The following is a 19,528-nucleotide window of genomic DNA, read 5'->3' as shown; positions in this document are numbered from 1 at the left end:
GAGAAGCTTTGGTAGGAGCTAGGCCTTGCTGGCTTTTTCTTTTAGGTTCCCCTATCTGCTTTGAGACCAAAATTTATGGATGATGCCTCGAAAAAGCCTCAAAAGAAAAAATATTTCCATGGAATTTTAGTAATACTTTTGTTACTTATTCAAATGTTAAATATTTTATTTTCTATGTTTTTCTATTTAGAAATTTTTTTATAATAGAAAATTTCAAACATATATAATGAATCCCCATGTATTATTTGGCTTTACCCATCATAAACTCATAGCCAGTCTTGGTTTTTTTCAACCCCCCCTCCCTGTCTTCCACCCCTACTGAAGTATTTTGAAACAACTCCCAAATGTTGTCTATAAATATTTAAGTGTGTACCTCTGAAAGGTAAGAACTCTTTGAAAAAGAAAACCCACAATACTATTATCATACCAATAAAAAGGAATAATTCCTTAATTTGTAATTAATGTTTTCTTAAAAACCATGTACTTTTTATTTTTTATTTTATTTTTTTAGGATTTTATTTATTTGACACAGACACAGCGAGAGAGGGAACATAAGCAGGGTGAGTGGAGAGGGAGAAGCAGGCTTCCTGCTGAGCAGAGAGCCTGATGCGGGGCTTGATCCCAGAACCCTGGGATCATGACCTGAGCCGAAGGCAGACGCTTAACAACTGAGCCACCCAGGTGCCCCAACTACATACGTTTTTAAAAGCGTCTTTGAGTTACAGTCCAAATAAGATCCGTAAGTTGCAATTGGTTGCTTTGTCTTCTAAGTCTTATAATCTCTAGTTCCTATTCTTTTTCTCTTGAAATTCATTCATTGAAACAACTGCATTATTCATCCTGTAGAATTTCTTGTCTTTGAATTTTGCTGTTTGCATACCCATGACATTATTTAATATAGTTCTCTGCCCTCTGTATTAACTAAAAACTTACAAGTTTAGAGGTGTAACAAGATTCACTTCTCATATTTTGGTAAGAACACATTAGAGATGGTGGCATGTCCAAGAATACTATATCCAGCTAGGCTGTCATTGAAAATACAAGGAGAGATAAAAAGCTTCCAGAACAAACAAAAACTAAAGGAATTTGCAAACACGAAACCAGCCCTACAAGAAATATTGCAAGGGGTCCTCTAAGTAAAGAGAGCGCCTAAAAGCAGCATAGACCAGAAAGGAACACAGACAATACACAGTAACAGTCACCTTACAGGCAATACAATGACACTAAATTCATATCTTTCAATAGTTACACTGAATGTAAATGGGCTAAATGCCCCAATCAAAAGACACAAGCTATCAGATTGGATTAAAAAACAAGACCCATCAATATGCTGTCTGCAAGAGACTCATTTTAGACCCAAAGACACCCCTGCATTGAAAGTGAGAGGGTGGAAAACCATTTACCATGCTAATGGACACCAAAAGAAAGCTGGGGTGGCAATCCTTATATCAGACAAATTAGATTTTAAACCAAAGACATTTATAAGAGATGAGGAAGGACACTCTATCCTACTTAAAGGGTCTATCCAACAAGAAGATCTAACAATTGTAAATATCTATGCCCCGAACATGGGAGCAGCCAATTATATAAGGCAATTAATAACAAAAGCAAAGAAACACATCGACAACAATACAATAATAGTGGAGGACTTTAACACCCCCCTGACTGAAATGGACAGATCATCTAAGCAAAAGATCAACAAGGAAATAAAGACTTTAAATGACACACTGGACCAAATGGACTTCACAGACATATTCAGAACATTCCATCCCAAAGCAACGGAATACACATTCTTCTCTAGTGCCCATGGAACATTCTCCAGAATTGATCACATCCTAGGTCACAAATCAGGTCTCAACCGGTACCAAAAGATTGGGATCATTCCCTGCATATTTTCAGACCACAATGCTTTGAAACTAGAACTCAATCACAAGAGGAAAGTCGGAAAGAACTCAAATACGTGGAGGCTAAAGAGCACCGTACTAAAGAATGAATGGATCAACCAGGAAATTAAAGAAGAATTAAAAAAATTCATGGAAACCAATGAAAATGAAAACACAACTGTTCAAAATCTTTCGGATACAGCAAAGGCAGTCCTGAGAGGAAAGTATATAGCAATACAAGCCTTTCTCAAGAAACAAGAAAGGTCTCAAATACACACCCTAACCCTACACCTAAAGGAGCTAGAGAAAAAACAGCAAATAAAGCCTAAACCCAGCAGGAGAAGAGAAATCATAAAGATCAGAGCAGAAATCAATGAACTAGAAACCAAAAGAACAGTAGAACAGATCAACGAAACTAGGAGCTGGTTCTTTGAAAGAATTAACAAGATTGATAAACCCCTGGCCAGACTGATCAAAAAGAAAAGAGAAATGACCCAAATCAACAAAATCATGAATGAGAGAGGAGAGATCACAACCAACACCAAAGAAATACAAACAATTATAAGAACATATTATGAGCAACTCTATGCCAGCAAATTAGATAACCTGGAAGAAATGGGTGCATTCCTAGAGATGTATCAACTACCAAAATTGAACGAGGAAGAAATAGAAAACATGAACAGACCTATAACCACTAAGGAGATTGAAGCAGTCATCAAAAATCTCCCAACAAAAAAAAGCCCAGGGCCAGATGGCTTCCCAGGGGAATTCTACCAAACATTTAAAGAAGAGTCAATACCTATTCTGAAACTGTTCCAAAAAATAGAAATGGAAGGAAAACTTCCAAACTCCTTTTATGAGGCCACCATTACCTTGATCCCAAAACCAGACAAAGACCCCATCAAAAAGGAGAATTACAGACCAATATCCTTGATGAACATGGGTGCAAAAATTCTCACCTAAATACTAGCCAATAGGATCCAACAGTGCATTAAAAGGATTATTCACTATGACCAAGTGGGATTTATCCCTGGGCTGCAAGGTTGGTTCAACATCCGCAAATCAATCAATGTGATACAATATATTAAAAGAAAGAACAAGAATCATATGATCCTCTCAATAGATGCAGAAAAAGCATTTGACAAAGTACAGCATCCTTTCTTGATCAAAACTCTTCAGAGTATAGGGATAGAGAGTACATACCTCAATATCATAAAAGCCATCTATGAAAAATCTACAGCGAATATCATTCTCAATGGGGAAAAGCTGAGAGCTCTTCCCCTAAGGTCAGGAACGTGGCAGGGATGTCCACTCTCACCACTGCTATTCAACATAGTATTAGAAGTCCTAGCCACAGCAATCAGACAACAAAAAGAAATCAAAGGCATCCAAATCGGCAAAGAGGAAGTCAAACTCTCACTCTTTGCAGATGATATGATACTGTATGTGGAAAAGCCAAAAGACTCCACCCCAAAACTGTTAGAACTCATATGGGAATTCAGTAAAGTGGCAGGATATAAAATCAATGCACAGAAATCAGTGGCATTCCTACACACCAAGAACAAGACAGAAGAGAGAGAAATTAAGGAGTCGATCCCATTTACAATTGCACCCAAAACCATAAGATACCTAGGAATAAATCTAACCAAAGAGGCAAAGGATCTGTACTCAGAAAACTATAAAATACTCATGAAAGAAATTGAGGAAGACACAAAGAAATGGAAAAACATTCCATGCTCATGGATTGGAAGAACAAATATTGTGAAGATGTCAATGCTACCTAGAGCAATCTACACATTCAATGCAATCCCCATCAAAATACCATCCACTTTTTTCAAAGAAATGGAACAGAAAAAAGGGGCGCCTGGGTGGCTCAGATTGTTGAGCAACTGCCTTTGGCTCGGGTCATGATCCCGGAGTCCTGGGGTCGAGTCCCGCATCGGGCTTCCTGCTCAGCAGGGAGTTTGCTTCTCCCACTGACCCTCTTCCCTCTCATGCTCTCTCTCATTCTCTCTCTCTCAAATAAATAAAATCTTAAAAAAAAAAAAAGGAACAGATAATCCTAAAATTTGTATGGAACCAGAAAAGACCCCGAATAGCCAGAGGAATGTTGAAAAAGAAAAGCAAAGCTGGCGGCATCACAATTCCGGACTTCCAGCTCTATTACAAAGCCGTCATCATCAAGACAGTATGGTACTGGCACAAAAACAGACACATAGATCAATGGAACAGAATAGAGACCCCAGAAATGGACCCTCAACTCTATGGTCAACTTATCTTTGACAAAGCAGGAAAGAATGTCCAATGGAAAAAAGACAGTCTCTTCAACAAATGGTGTTGGGAAAATTGGACAGCCACATGCAGAAGAATGAAACTGGACCATTTCCTCACATCACACACAAAAATAGACTCCAAATGGTTGAAAGACCTAAACGTGAGACCGGAGTCCATCGAAATCCTAAAGGAGAACACAGGCAGCAACCTCTTCGACCTCAGCCGCAGCAACTTCTTCCTAGAAACATCGCCAAAGGCAAGGGAAGCCAGGGCAAAAATGAACTATTGGGATTTCATCAAGATAAAAAGCTTTTGCACAGCAGAAGAAACAGTCCACAAAACCCAAAGACAACCGACAGAATGGGAGAAAATATTTGCAAATGACATATCAGATAAAGGGCTAGTATCCAAAATGTATAAAGAACTTCTCAAACTCAACACCCAAAGAACAAATAATCCAATCAAGAAATGGGCAGAAGACATGAACAGACATTTTTCCAAAGAAGACATCCAAATGGCCAACAGGCACATGAAAAAGTGCTCCACATCGCTCGGCATCAGGGAAATCCAAATCAAAACCTCAATGAGATACCACCTCACACCAGTCAGAATGGCTAAAATTAACAAGTCAGGAAACGACAGATGTTGGCGGGGATGTGGAGAAAGGGGAACCCTCCCACACTGTTGGTGGGAATGCAAGCTGGTGCAACCAGTCTGGAAAACAGTATGGAGGTTCCTCAAACAGTTGAAAATAGAGCTACCATCCGATCCAGCAATTGCACTACTGGGTATTTACCACAAAGATACCAATGTAGGGATCCGAAGGGGTACGTGCACCCCAATGTTTATAGCAGCAATGTCCACAATAGCCAAACTGTGGAAAGAGCCAAGATGTCCATCGACAGATGAATGGATAAAGAAGAGGTGGTATATATACACAATGGAATGTTATGCAGCCATCAAAAGGAATGAGATCTTGCCATTTGCAACAACGTGGATGGAAGTGGAGGGTGTTATGCTGAGTGAAATAAGTCAATCAGAGAAAGACATGTATCATATGACCTCACTGAGATGAGGAATTCTTAATCTCAGGAAACAAAGCGAGGGTTGTTGGAGTGGTGGGGGGTGGGAGGGATGGGGTAGCTGGGTGATAGACATTGGGGAGGGTATGTGCTATGGTGAGCGCTGTGAATTGTGCAGGACTTGAATCACAGATCTGTACCTCTGAAACAAGTAATGCAATATATGTTAAGAAAAAAAAAGGAGGGGAAGAATGAAGGGGGGTAAATTGGAAGGGGAGACGAACCGTGAGAGATGATGGACTCTGAAAAACAAACTGGGGGTTCTAGAGGGGAGGGGTGGGGGGATGGGTTAGCTTGGTGATGGGTGTTAAAGAGGGCACGTTCTGCGTGGAACACTGGGTGTTATGCACGAACAATGAATCATAGAACACTACATCAAAAAGTAATGATGTAATGTATGGTGATTAACATAACAATAAAAAATTTAAAGAGATGGTGGCATGTCTGATTGTTTATATATGATGTTAAGAGCCTAGATCTATTTATTTCATTAATTCTATAAATGATTCTTCGTTTATTAACTGGGATTCTTGTATCAGAAATTTCCCCTCATTAACTAATAATTACTTTTAGATACAGTTCATACAGAAAAGAAAATGCTTGGTTCTCTCCTTTGCCTGTTTTCACAATAACGATCTGGTTGCTTTGCTTCCTGTAACTGATCAATTTTTTCAATCAAAGTGCATTCATGGATTTAAACCAGTCTGCTGCAGTTCTTCTTATTGATGCTCAGATCATTTCACCTTTGGTCAGTAGGAGCCTTTTCAACTTGGCACCTTATTCCTTTTACATAACCCTAAATCATCTTTGATAGCTTCTTTGCTTTCTGGTATGACAAGATGTTGCAAGCACATCTCATACATTTCCTGCTCCTTTTGACAGTGAGGGGGAAGTCCTATTAATTATGCCAGGACAGTATTGTAAACTGGGACTCCAGGACAAACGGGGATATTTGGTCACTTTGCTTATAGCCCTCATCATGTGTGATTGGGTGTCTGCAATTTCTTCGCCCAACAGTGCACTTTCAGGGCTGGCTGCATGTGATAATGAAGAGTGCCAAGGGGGTATGACCTTTGTAAGAGAAACCCGTCCTTATCCTTTGGGTGGTGATAAAACCAGATAACTTTCTGCCCAAGGTCTGTCCTGGGGAGTTATTACTTTAACATTTGCTTTTTCAAAATATATGGCATGAATGTTACCTGCAGCCTGATTAACTGTACTTCAATACTCACGAGGTTTTTCCAGCCTTTATTTCGAAGGGTTCCTGCTGCCTGGACTAAGGCACTGATGGAAGGAATGGGAAATAAGTGTTGGGGAAAAACCCCAGCAGGTAAAACAGTGTGGGACTTGCGCATGAATAGACCAATGGGATAACAGAAAAGGTTGAGAATAGCCCCAGCTCTGTACAGAAATCTAGTGCGTATTAAAGATGGAATCTCAGATCACTGGGCAGAGATTTATTTATTAATTATTTTATTTTTAAAAAAGATTATTTATTTATGTTAGTCACCGTACAGTACATCATTAGTTTTTGATGAGTTCCATGATTCATTGTTTGTGTATAACACCCAGTGCTCCATGCAATATGTGCCCTCCTTAATCCCCATCACTGGGCTCACCCATCCCCCCACACCCCTTCCCTCAGTTTGTTTCCTGGAGTCCATAGTCTCTCATGGTTCATCTCCCCCTCTGATTACTCCCCCTTTCATTTTTCCCTTCCTTCTAATGTCCTCCATGCTATTCCTTATGTTCTGCAAATAAGTGAAACCATATGATAAGTGACTTTCTCTACTTGACTTATTTCATTTAGCATAATCTCCTCCAGTTCCGTTCTTGTTGATGCAAAAGTTGGGTGTTCATCCTTTCTGATGGCTGAGTAATATTCCATTGTATATATGGACCACATCTTCTTTATCCATTCGTCTGTTGAAGGGCATCTCGGCTCCTTCCACAGTTTGGCTATCATGGACATTGCTGCTATGAACATTGGGGTGCATGTGGCCCTTCTTTTCACTACATCTGTATCTGTGGGGTAAATACCCAATAGTGCAATTTCTGGGTCATAGGGTAACTCTATTTTTAACTTTTTGAGGAACCTCCACACTGTTTTCCAAAGTGTCTATACCAACTTGCATTCCCATCAACAGTGTGAGAGGGTTCCCCTTTCTCCACAACCTCTCCAACATTTGTTGTTTCTTGCCTTGTCAATTTTTGCTATTCTAACTGGTATAAGGTGATATCTCAGTGTGGTTTTGATTTGAATTTCCCTGATGGCTAATGATTTTATCTATTTGAGAGAGAGACAGAAGGAGCAGGGGGAGGGGCAGAGGGAGAGGGAGAAGCAGTCTCCCTGCTGAGCAGGGAGCCCCAAAGCTGGTGCTCCATCCCAGGACCCCGAGATTATGACCCGAGCCGATGACAGATGCTGAATGGACTGAGCCTCCCTTTTTTAAAAAGTTGCATTGGGATAATTGGACAGTGATTTGGAGAAAGATAAAAATGACCCATTTCTCACATCACATTCAAGAATAAACTCCAAATGAGTCAGGAATCCAAATGTGAAAAATGAAAGAATGCAAGTACCAGAAAACACCGTGGATGTGAATTCCTCTAAAACACGGGTTCAGGGAAAGATTTTAAATCTAGGACTGAGAATCCAGAGGCATAAAAAAAAGATTGATGCATTCCTACATAAAAATTTTAAGAACTTCTGAATGGCAAAAACAATAAGCAAAGACAAATGACAGGTTGGGAGAAAGAAATTGCCACATAACACAAAATTCTAGTATTTCTAATATGTGGAGAACTTTTTTAAAAAAGCGAAAAAAAAAAAAACCACAAACAACAAATGAAACAATCCCATTGAAAAACTGACAAACTTGACTTCATAAAAAAGATATGAAAATGGCTATTAAGCATATTGAAAGATACTGACCTTCACTTCAATTCCAATTAAAACTATACTGAGAGATTTTTTTCCCATCTGATTGGCCAAAATTCCCAAGCTTGACAGTATGTGCTGTCGATGAGTTTGTGGGGAAACTGGAATTCTTATGTGTTGCTAATGGCATGCAAAACAGTGCAACCTCATGCGGAGGAGAATTTAGCAGTATCTTACAAAATTATGGATGGTTTTAAAGAGACATCTCTGATAATATGAAAATACATATGCAGAACATTACTCATTACAGCCTTCTTACTAACCGCAAAAATATTGGAAGCTGCATAAATATCCAGGATAGGCGATTGAAAAAACTCTGGCACATCCACACAATGTAGTGTTGTGCAGCTTTAAAAAACATTCTTGTTTCAGTTTTCACAATTGGAATATGGATCTAGATTAAATTATTGTATTGATGTTAAAAGTACTAGCATTGATAACTATATTGTGATGTAAGAGAATATCTCTGTTCTTAGGAAATACACACTGAAATATTTAAGGATAAAGGACTGTCGTGTGTGTACATACACAAATATACATACACACACACACACACACACACACACACACACACATATATATATACACACAGAGGGGAGGTGGAAGCAGGGCAGAGGAGGAGGGAAGAAAAGAAGGTAAAAACGTTAATGATAAATGAACCTGGGTAAAGGATATATGGGTATTTTGCACTATTGATTTTGCAACTTTTCCTGTAAGCTTTAAATTATTTTATTATAAGAATTTAAAATAAAAAAACAACCCGACGGGATTTACTAGTTATGAATGTGGGAAGAAAAGGGTAGCAAGTCCTTGTCCAGTGATAATGGCCCTGAGGTGGGAGCAGGAGGGTGACACAGCGTACAGCTAATGAGATGCGCTGAATTGATCATACCTCATCTTGCACAAGAGCTGCAGATTCATTCCTGTGCTTTTTTCACTATGTGTGTGGTTGACCAAGGCTCCTTCCTGCAGTGACTGAAGGAAGACCTTTCGTGTGGCAGCTTCCTTTATGGAAATCCTGTTTTCAGTGTCTTCATCCCTGGCCTTGGTTTTGTGTAGGTGTATACCTTCTGCTCCAAATGAGGGATCATTTTCCCCAAATCTGCTGGTTTTAGCCCATTGCTTCAGGGAGCATCTTTGGTAATTAATGCATGTTCTGGTTAATACAAATGTACAGGTATCCCGGTGGGCATTTAGTCTCACAGTGTTTTGGAATTGTTTCACAATTTGTATCTTACTTGGTGCTTATGACAGACCTCTATAGCAGGGCAAAATTGATGGTCAAATAAATGAAATCTGGAGGGTTAACTGGGTTAACTGGTTTGAGCAGCAATGAATTAAAAGGGAAAAATGAGTCTAATTTTAGAATTGTTGAATATGAAATAACAGAAGGGCTGTTAGATGTTGGGGACTGGTCTTCAGAAAGCCTAGTTTTTTTGTTTTGTTTTTTAGATTTAGCTGATATGCTGGGAATTAGGTACCCAAAAGGCATTCGCTTGACACCTCTAGTGTGTGATAGAGTTTATGTACCACCCAGTGACTATAGGTATACATTTGAAAGCTCCCCTAACCCCAGGCCCTAGCAAACCTCAGGGGACCTCAGCTCCAGCCCACATCCAGTGTCTTCATGTACTATTAAATCAGCAGGAGCTGCTACCCCTAGAGACCCACAACATTCCAGTGTCCTTACTGTTCCCTAGCTTCTCTGCCCTCCCCGACTCCAAAAATGACCCAAATGCCTCTCTGGTAAATCCTACCTGGTGCTTATCATACCTCTACATTGAAGTACTTTATACTTCAGGAGGCTCAGGGGAGCAGTAGGAGAGGTAACTAGATCGTGTGGGGTTGAACTCTAGAAGATCATTTGCTCATAGAATAATGGCATCTGACTCAAAAGATCCAGTGTATCAGATCTAGAAGCAAGTGATCCAGCTCCACTGTCTTAGGGCCTTTCCCTTGCTTTCCATCATCCTGCAGAGAAAATTGCTGCCTCTGGGTGGTAGTCAACATTCAGTAAAACCCTCTCTGTCAGCTTGCTGAGCCATGAGCTGTATTCACACCTTAGCTGGTAGTGGAGTTGGCAAGTCCCTGACATACTTAATACTTAAGGTGAAAACTATCCTTAGGATATTCCAGATTGAGATTTTGTCCTTCATGCTATTAAATTACTTAAACAAGGAGGTCATTAAACAGGTAGTGCTAATGCCTTGGCAGCCTACATAAACAACCCCAAACCTAAGTCTGTCAATGCCTCAAAGTTAAGGAATTGAACATAAGGGCAAACAATCACAAATATCCATAGGCTTTCCCCTATAAGGCAACCTTAAGCTATAGCCAATAAAATAGTTTTTTGCTTTGCTTCCTATGTTTGTAAGTGTCTGGCCGCTACCTCCTGTGGGTGGAGGGCTGCTAGCCACTTCTGGTTTGGTACTGTCTGATGGGAATTGATTTTAGCTCAAACTCTTAACATTTTTAATATGCCTCAGTTTGTCTTTTAATAATGCTTTTCAACAGATTCTCACAGTATTACTTAACACAGTATCACTTAACATCAAAATCACCTGGGGAACTTGTGTAAAATGTATTTGTGGATGTCCACAGGGAATCTTCATTTTACGCAGCCCCTCAGGTGATAATCACATAAATTTCAGGAATGATAGCTCCATTGTTGGAAACATGCGGCTTCACCAGAACACCCATTCAAACATTAGAACAGATCCTGAAGTTTACCCCCACCAGCCCAAAGCAGATACGGCCCTAAGAAGAACAGCAAGGCATGACTTTCCACAGCAAAATGTTATTTTACTCCTTTCAGGTTGTAGCCATAACACGTGAATCTCTTCAACAATACAGGATACTTACATCCTGATCTCTCCCAAGAAAAAAAAATATATATATTTTTTTGTCAGAAATCCATTCACTCTGTCTCAGGGCTCACTGTAATGCCCAGCTTGGTAAATGTGCTTAAGAAAGATTTCTTCAGTGAATCCGTGGTGGCTGTCCCTCCCCAATTTTCTTGGTTGCCATTGCTTTACTGCACTTTTAGGTCCCCATAACGGGTGAGAAGGATGAAGCACTTTCTTTTGGGCATCCCAAGGATGCAGCTCAATGGAAAAATGCTTGAATTCTGATTAGATGAGGTTGTGCTTATCCCTGACTAGGTGCTGGGCTGGACGTGGACAGCACAGCAAAATAGGGGTGATGCAGCTGGGAGAGTCTGAGTGTCACAGAGGGTTTGTTAGGAACTCTTCAATAGAGTCATGTCTGTAAGTTCTGAGATCTGTATCTGTGAAAGATCTTTAACAGCATCCTTTTATGTAAACTGGTAGATCTTTGTTCTACATAACTATAGAGGAGGACTTGGAGGGTATCAAGGGCATTGATGGGGAGACCACTGAAATGATATAGGAGAGTTTGGGAAAGAGCACAACTTTTGCAGCTGGGAATCAGTCCCAATCCAGAAGTCTAGTTCAACAGTAGACTGGATTCGAGATAGTTCAGATCTCTATTCCAGAAAAAAACCCTTTCCTTTTGCCTTCTTTTGAATGAGGTGTTGTTTCCTCTTATTTTACCTTGGATTCTTAGTAAAATATCTTAAGATGTCATTCTTTTGTGCCTGACTAAAGTAAAGGGATGTCTTGATTTGTTGAAGGAAAAAGAAGGTAAGGGGGAGGAAGATAAGGGAGGGGAAGAGTGAGTGCAAGGTCGTTTGTAGATTTGGTGTCACTTTGTTGGGAGAAGCCATCACAAAGGGCATGTAAGCTTTATTACACAAAGATAGCAAAAATAATTCTCCTTATCATTCTCACCCCACTGGATCTTTTCTCAGTATTTAATTTAATTTTAATTCCGGTGAGTTAGCATACAGTGTTATATTGGTTTCAGTTGTATAATGTAGTGATTCAGTGATTCCATACAAAAATATAGAACGCTTCACGAATGTGCATGTCATCCTTGCACAGGGGCCATGCTAATTTCTGTATTGCTCCAGTTTTAGTATAAGTGCTGTCAAAGTGAGCACTCTTCTCAGTTTTAGTATCTATTTCCTTTCCACGCTTTTATCCAAACTGTTCCATTGTCCCACCCAACTTAATGTTTACATGGAGTTGACTCTAAGTGCCAACTAAGGGGAGATCCATTCCTAGACCACCACTTGTATAGATCATATCATGGTCAGAATAACTCCATTCATACAGAACATACTGACACCTTATTTCAACATTGGATCTTTACTCAATATGTATTATGTTCTTGTGTTTCATTTTCCTTTCCTAATTTACTAAGTGTAGCAGCAAAAAAGAAAAAAAGAATTAGATTAACCCCAACTAGAGACAGATAGCAAAGACGTGCAACTTTTCACTGAAGATGTTTAACAGAGATTTCAATTTTTTTAAAAGATTTTATTTATTTATTTGACAGAGAGACATTGCCAGAGAGCACAAGCGGAGGGAATGGCAGAGGAGAGGGAGAAGCAGGCTCTGCACTGAGCAGTGAGCCTGACGTGGGGCTCAAACCCAGATCCCTGGGATCATGACCTAGCCAAAGGCAGATGCTGAACCATCTGAGCCACCCAGGTGCCCCTCGATTTTTTTTTTTAATCTCTTAGTTTGGATGTGGAGAAATTGGAAAACTTGTACACTTTTGGTGAGAATGTAAAATGCAAAAAGCAAAAAGTGCTTTGCAAGACAGTTTGGTGGCTCCTCAAAAAATGAAAATTAGAGTTACCACTATGACATAGCAATTCCACTTCTGGATATAGACCCCAAAGAATTGAAAGCAGGGACTCAAAGAGATATTTGTACACCCATGTTCATAGCACTGTTATTCACAATAGTCAAAAGGTGGAGGCAACCCACGTGTCCATCAATGGATGAGTTGATAAAATGTGGTTTATTCATACAATGGGTTATTCAGTCTTAAAAAGGGAGGGAATTCTAAAAAAAAAAGGGAGGGAATTCTGACATGCTACAGCACAGATGAAACCTGAAGACATTGTGCTAAGTGAAATAAAAGGACAAGTGCTATATGATTCCACTCACATGAGGTACCTAGAGTAGTCAGATTCATAGAGACAGAAAATAGAAGGGTAGAGGCGGAGCAAGATGGCGGAGGAGTAGGAGACCTAGATTTCGTCTGGTCTCAGGAATTCAGCTGAATAGGGATCAAACCATTCTGAACACCTACGAACTCAACAGGAGATCGAAGAAGAGAGTAGCAACAACTCTGAACAGAAAAGCGACCACTTTCTGGAAGGTAGGACGTGCGGAGAAGTGAATCCCAGGCGATATTTGGGAGGATAGACGGCGGGGGAGGGGCCTCCGTCGGCCGCTTCTGGCAAGTGCTACAGCCACGGAGCACAAAATCGGAACTTTTAGAAGTCGGCTCCGCTGAGGGACGTCACTCCAGTGGCTAAGCGGGGGGTGGAACCCTTGCGGGACAGTGTGGTCTCAGGACCCTCGGGGTCACAGAAAGACCGGGGATGCCTGAGTGTGCCAGAGCTCCCAGGTATCGGAATGGGGAAGCCGGCTGCAGAGACGGAGCTGAGGCACGGGCTCTCAGCTCGGGGTTGCCATAAACTGTGATCCGCGGCCCAGTCGGGCCACTGCTCCTCCAGCAGGGACCCAACAAGCGGCAGAGCCCGGGAGACTCCCCTTCCTTCCCGGAGAGGAGCGGCGCGGGAATGAACCGCAGGGATCTGCTGGGTTTGGAGACTCCACACGGGGTCGGGTGCCAGAGATACAAACGCTCTGTCACAGGCCGGGTGAGCGCGGAGTGCGGCCGGAGACCGGGGACACAGGAGTGACTGCTTTTCTCTGGGGGCGCACTGAGGAGCGGGGCCCCAAGTTCTCAGCTCCTCCGGGTGGAGATTGGGAGGCCACCATTTTTGCCCTGGTCCTCCAAGGCTGTACTGAGAGCTTGCAGGGAACAAAAGCTCCTGAGATCAAACCCGAGCAGCTTGCTTAGCCCAGACCGACAAGGGCGGGGCAATTCCGCCTCCGGCAAAGACATTTGGAAACCACAGCAACAGGCCCCTCCCCCAGAAGATCAGCACGAACAGCCAGCAAGCCAAGACCAAGTTTACCGATCAAGGAGAACGGGAGAACTCCAGCGCTAGGGGAATACTGCACATAGAATTCATGGCTTTTTTTTACCATGATTCATTAGTTCATCAAAGTTAATTTTTGTTAACTGTTTTTTTTTTATTTTTCTTTTTCCCTTTTTCAACCAACATCTTATCAATCTCTTTTTTTAAAAAAAATTTTTTTATTTTTCATTTTTAGAGTCATATTTTATCCCTTCATAGTAGTTACCCTTATTTTTGGCATATATATATAAGTTGTTCTCTCTTTAAAATTTTGAGATACAGTTTCTTCTAACAGATCAAAATATACCCTAAATCACTAGTGTATGGCTCTGTTCTAGTCTCATGCCTGATCACATTCTCTCCCTTTTTTCTTTTTTTTCTTAAATCTTCTTCTTTCTTTTTTCAAACAACTTCTTATCAAGTCCTTTTATAAAATCTTTTATAATTTTCATCTTTACAGTCATCTTCCATCCCTTCATTGTATCAACCCTTGTTTTGTACATATATGTCTTTCTTCCTTTAAAATTTTAGGAGGCACTTTTTTCTAACAGACCAAAATACGCCCAAAATCTCGTGTGTGGCACTGATCTATGCACTAGCCTGATCATATGTGATCATATTCTGCTTTTTTTGTATTGTTCTGTTTTTGTTTTTTTCTTTTTTTCTTTTTTTTTTCTCTTTCTTTTTTCTTTCTTTCCCTTTCTTTTCCCCTGGTTTCAGGTCTTTTCTGATTTGTATACAGTATATTTGCTGGGGACGTTGTAAACCTGTTAGCATTTTGTTCTCTGATTCATCTATTCTCCTCTGGACAAAATGACAAGACGAAAAAATCACCTCAGCAAAAAGAACAAGAGGTAGTACCGTCAGCCAGGGACCTACTCAATACGGACATTAGTACGATGTCGGACCTAGAGTTCAGAATCATGACTTTAAAGATACTAGCTGGGCTTGAAAAAAGCGTGGAAGTTATTAGAGAAACCCTTTCTGGAGAAATAAAAGAACTAAAATCTAACCAAGTCGAAATCAAAAAGGCTATTGATGAGGTGCAATCAAAAATGGGGGCAATAACTGCTAGGATAAATGAGGCAGAAGAGAGAATCAGTGATATAGAAGACCAAATGATGGAAAATAAAGAGGCTGAGAAAAAGAGAGAGAAACAACTACAGGATCACGAGGGCAGAATTCGAGAGATAAGTGATATAAGATGAAACAACATTAGAATAATTGGGATCCCAGAAGAAGAAGAAAGAGAGAGAGGGGCAGAAGGTATATTGGAGCAAATAATAGCAGAGAACTTCCCTAATGTGGGGAAGGAAACAGGCATCAAAATCCAGGAGGCACAGAGAACCCCTCTCAAAATCAATAATAATAGGTCAACACCCCGACATCTAATAGTAAAACTTACGAGTCTCAGAGACAAAGAGAAAATCCTGAAAGCAGCTCAGGAGAAGAGATATGTAACCTACAATGGTAAAAATATTAGATTGACAACAGACCTATCCACAGAGACCTGGCAGGCCAGAAAGGACTGGCAAGATATCTTCAGAGCACTAAACGAGAAAAATATGCAGCCAAGAATACTATATCCAGCTAGGCTATCATTGAAAATAGAAGGAGAGATAAAAAGCTTCCAGAACAAACAAAAACTAAAGGAATTTGCAAACACGAAACCAGCCCTCCAAGAAATATTGAAAGGGGTCCTCTAAGCAAAGAGAGAGCCTAAAAGCAGCAAAGATCAAAAGGAACACAGACAACATACAGTAACAGTCACCTTACAGGCAATACAACGGCACTAAATTCATACCTTTCAATAGTTACCCTGAATGTAAATGGGCTAAATGCCCCAATCAAAAGACACAGGCTATCAGATTGGATTAAAAAACAAGACCCATCAATATGCTGTCTGCAAGAGACTCATTTTAGACCCAAAGACACCCCCAGATTGAAAGTGAGGGGGTGGAAAACCATTTACCATGCTAATGGACACCAAAAGAAAGCTGGGGTGGCAATCCTTATATCAGACAAACTAGATTTTAAACCAAAGACATTTATAAGAGATGAGGAAGGACACTCTATCCTACTTAAAGGGTCTATCCAACAAGAAGATCTAACAATTGTAAATATCTATGCCCCGAACATGGGAGCAGCCAATTATATAAGGCAATTAATAACAAAAGCAAAGAAACACATTGACAACAATACAATAATAGTGGAGGACTTTAACACCCCCCTGACTGAAATGGACAGATCATCTAAGCAAAAGATCAACAAGGAAATAAAGACTTTAAATGACACACTGGACCAAATGGACTTCACAGACATATTCAGAACGTTCCATCCCAAAGCAACGGAATACACATTCTTCTCTAGTGCCCATGGAACATTCTCCAGAATGGATCACATCCTAGGTCACAAATCAGGTCTCAACCGGTACCCAAAGATTGGGATCATTCCCTGCACATTTTCAGACCACAATGCTTTGAAACTAGAACTCAATCACAAGAGGAAAGTCGGAAAGAACTCAAATACATGGAGGCTAAAGAGCATCCTACTAAAGAATGAATGGATCAACCAGGAAATTAAAGAAGAATTAAAAAAATTCATGGAAACCAATGAAAATGAAAACACAACTGTCCAACATCTTTGGGATACAGCCAAGGCAGTCCTGCGAGGAAAGTATATAGCAATACAAGCCTTTCTCAAGAAACAAGAAAGGTCTCAAATACACACCCTAACCCTACACCTAAAGGAGCTAGAGAAAAAACAGCAAATAAAGCCTAAACCCAGCAGGAGAAGAGAAATAATAAAGATCAGAGCAGAAATCAATGAACTAGAAACCAAAAGAACAGTAGAACAGATCAACGAAACTAGGAGCTGGTTCTTTGAAAGAATTAATGAGATTGATAAACCCCTGGCCAGACTGATCAAAAAGAAAAGAGAAAGGACCCAAATCAACAAAATCATGAATGAGAGAGGAGAGATCACAACCAACACCAAAGAAATACAAACAATTATAAGAACATATTATGAGCAACTCTATGCCAGCAAATTAGATAACCTGGAAGAAATGGGGGCATTCCTAAAGAGGTATCAACTACCAAAATTGAACGAGGAAGAAATAGAAAACCTGAACAGACCTATAACCACTAAGGAAATTGAAACAGTCATCAAAAATCTCCCAAGAAACAAAAGCCCAGGGCCGGATGGCTTCCCAGGGGAATTCTATCAGACATTTAAAGAAGAATTAATACCTATTCTCCTGAAACTGTTCCAAAAAATAGAAATGGAAGGAAAACTTCCAAACTCCTTTTATGAGGCCACCATTACCTTGATCCCAAAACCAGACAAAGACCCCATCAAAAAGGAGAATTACAGACCAATATCCTTGATGAACATGGATGCACAAATTCTCACCAAAATACTAGCCAATAGGCTCCAACAGTACATTAAAAGGATTATTCACCACGACCAAGTGGGATTTATCCCTGGGCTGCAAGGCTGGTTCAACATCCGCAAATCAATCAATGTGATACAATACATTAACAAAAGAAAGAAGAAGAATCATGATCCTCTCAATAGATGCAGAAAAAGCATTTGACAAAGTACAGCATCCTTTCTTGATCAAAACTCTTCAGCGTATAGGGATAGAGGGTACATACCTCAATATCATAAAAGCCATCTACGAAAAATCTACAGCGAATATCATTCTCAATGGGGAAAAGCTGAGAGCTTTTCCCCTAAGGTCAGGAACGCGGCAGGGATGTCCACTCTCACCACTGCTATTCAACATAGTATTAGAAGTCCTAGCCACAGCAATCAGACAAACAAAAAGAAATCAAAGGCATCCAAATCGGCAAAGAGGAAGTCAAACTCTCACTCTTTGCAGATGATATGATACTGTATGTGGAAAACCCAAAAGACTCCACCCCAAAACTGCTAGAACTCATACAGGAATTCAGTCAAGTAGCAGGCTATAAAATCAATGCATAGAAATCAGTGGCATTCCTATACACCAAGAACAAGACAGAAGAGAGACAAATCAAGGAGTCGATCCCATTTACAATTGCACCCAAAAGCATAAGATACCTAGGAATAAATTTAACCAAAGAGGCAAAGGATCTGTACTCAGAAAACTGTAAAATACTCAGGAAAGAAATTGAAGAAGACACAAAGAAATGGAAAAACCTTCCATGCTCATGGATTGGGAGAACCAACATTGTGAAGATGTCAATGCTACCTAGAACAATCTACACATTCAATGCAATCCCTATCAAAATACCATCCACTTTTTTCAAAGAAATGGAACAAATAATCCTAAAATTTGTATGGAACCAGAAGAGACCCGAATAGCCAGAGGAATATTGAAAAAGAAAAGCAAAGGTGGCGGCATCACAATTCCGGACTTCCAGCTCTATTACAAAGCTGTCATCATCAAGACAGTATGGTACTGGCACAAAAACAGACACATAGATCAATGGAACAGAATTGAGAGCCCAGAAATGGACCCTCAACTCTATGGTCAACTTATCTTTGACAAAGCAGGAAAGAATGTCCAATGGAAAAAAAACAGTCTCTTCAACAAATGGTGTTGGGAAAATTGGACAGCCACATGCAGAAGAATGAAACTGGACCATTTCCTTACACCACACACAAAAATAGACTCCAAATGGTTGAAAGACCTAAACGTGAGACAGGAGTCCATCAAAATCCTAAAGGAGAACACAGGTAGCAACCTCTTCGACCTCAGCCGCAGCAACTTCTTCCTAGAAACATCGCCAAAGGCACGGGAAGCCAGGGCAAAAATGAACTATTGGGATTTCATCAAGATAAAAAGCTTTTGCACAGCAGAAGAAACAGTCCACAAAACCCAAAGACAACCGACAGAATGGGAGAAAATATTTGCAAATGACATATCAGATAAAGGGCTAGTATCCAAAATGTATAAAGAACTTCTCAAACTCAACACCCAAAGAACAAATAATCCAATCAAGAAAAGGGCAGAAGACATGAACAGACATTTTTCCAAAGAAGACATCCAAATGGCCAACAGGCACATGAAAAAGTGCTCCACATCGCTCGACATCAGGGAATCCAAATCAAAACCTCAATGAGATACCACCTCACACCAGTCAGAATGGCTAAAATTAACAAGTCAGGGAACGACAGATGTTGGCGGGGATGTGGAGAAAGGGGAACCATCCTACACTGTTGGTGGGAATGCAAGCTGGTGCAACCAGTCTGGAAAACAGTATGGAGGTTCCTC

General features: G+C 40.3%; 1 non-coding gene across 1 annotated transcript; it reads right to left on the bottom strand.

Moving 5' to 3' along the window:
* Positions 1-12,097: 12,097 nt before the first annotated feature.
* On the bottom strand, positions 12,098-12,201 carry LOC113933832. The gene has a single exon (XR_003523527.1). It is a non-coding gene; the product is annotated as a U6 spliceosomal RNA (small nuclear RNA).
* Between the last annotated feature and the right edge of the window lie 7,327 nt (positions 12,202-19,528).

Source organism: Zalophus californianus, chromosome 10 (genome assembly GCF_009762305.2).
Source record: "Zalophus californianus isolate mZalCal1 chromosome 10, mZalCal1.pri.v2, whole genome shotgun sequence".
NCBI classification, from domain to species: Eukaryota; Metazoa; Chordata; class Mammalia; order Carnivora; family Otariidae; genus Zalophus; species Zalophus californianus.
Note: the sequence above shows the minus strand (reverse complement) of the source record. Positions and strands in the feature narration are given on the sequence as shown.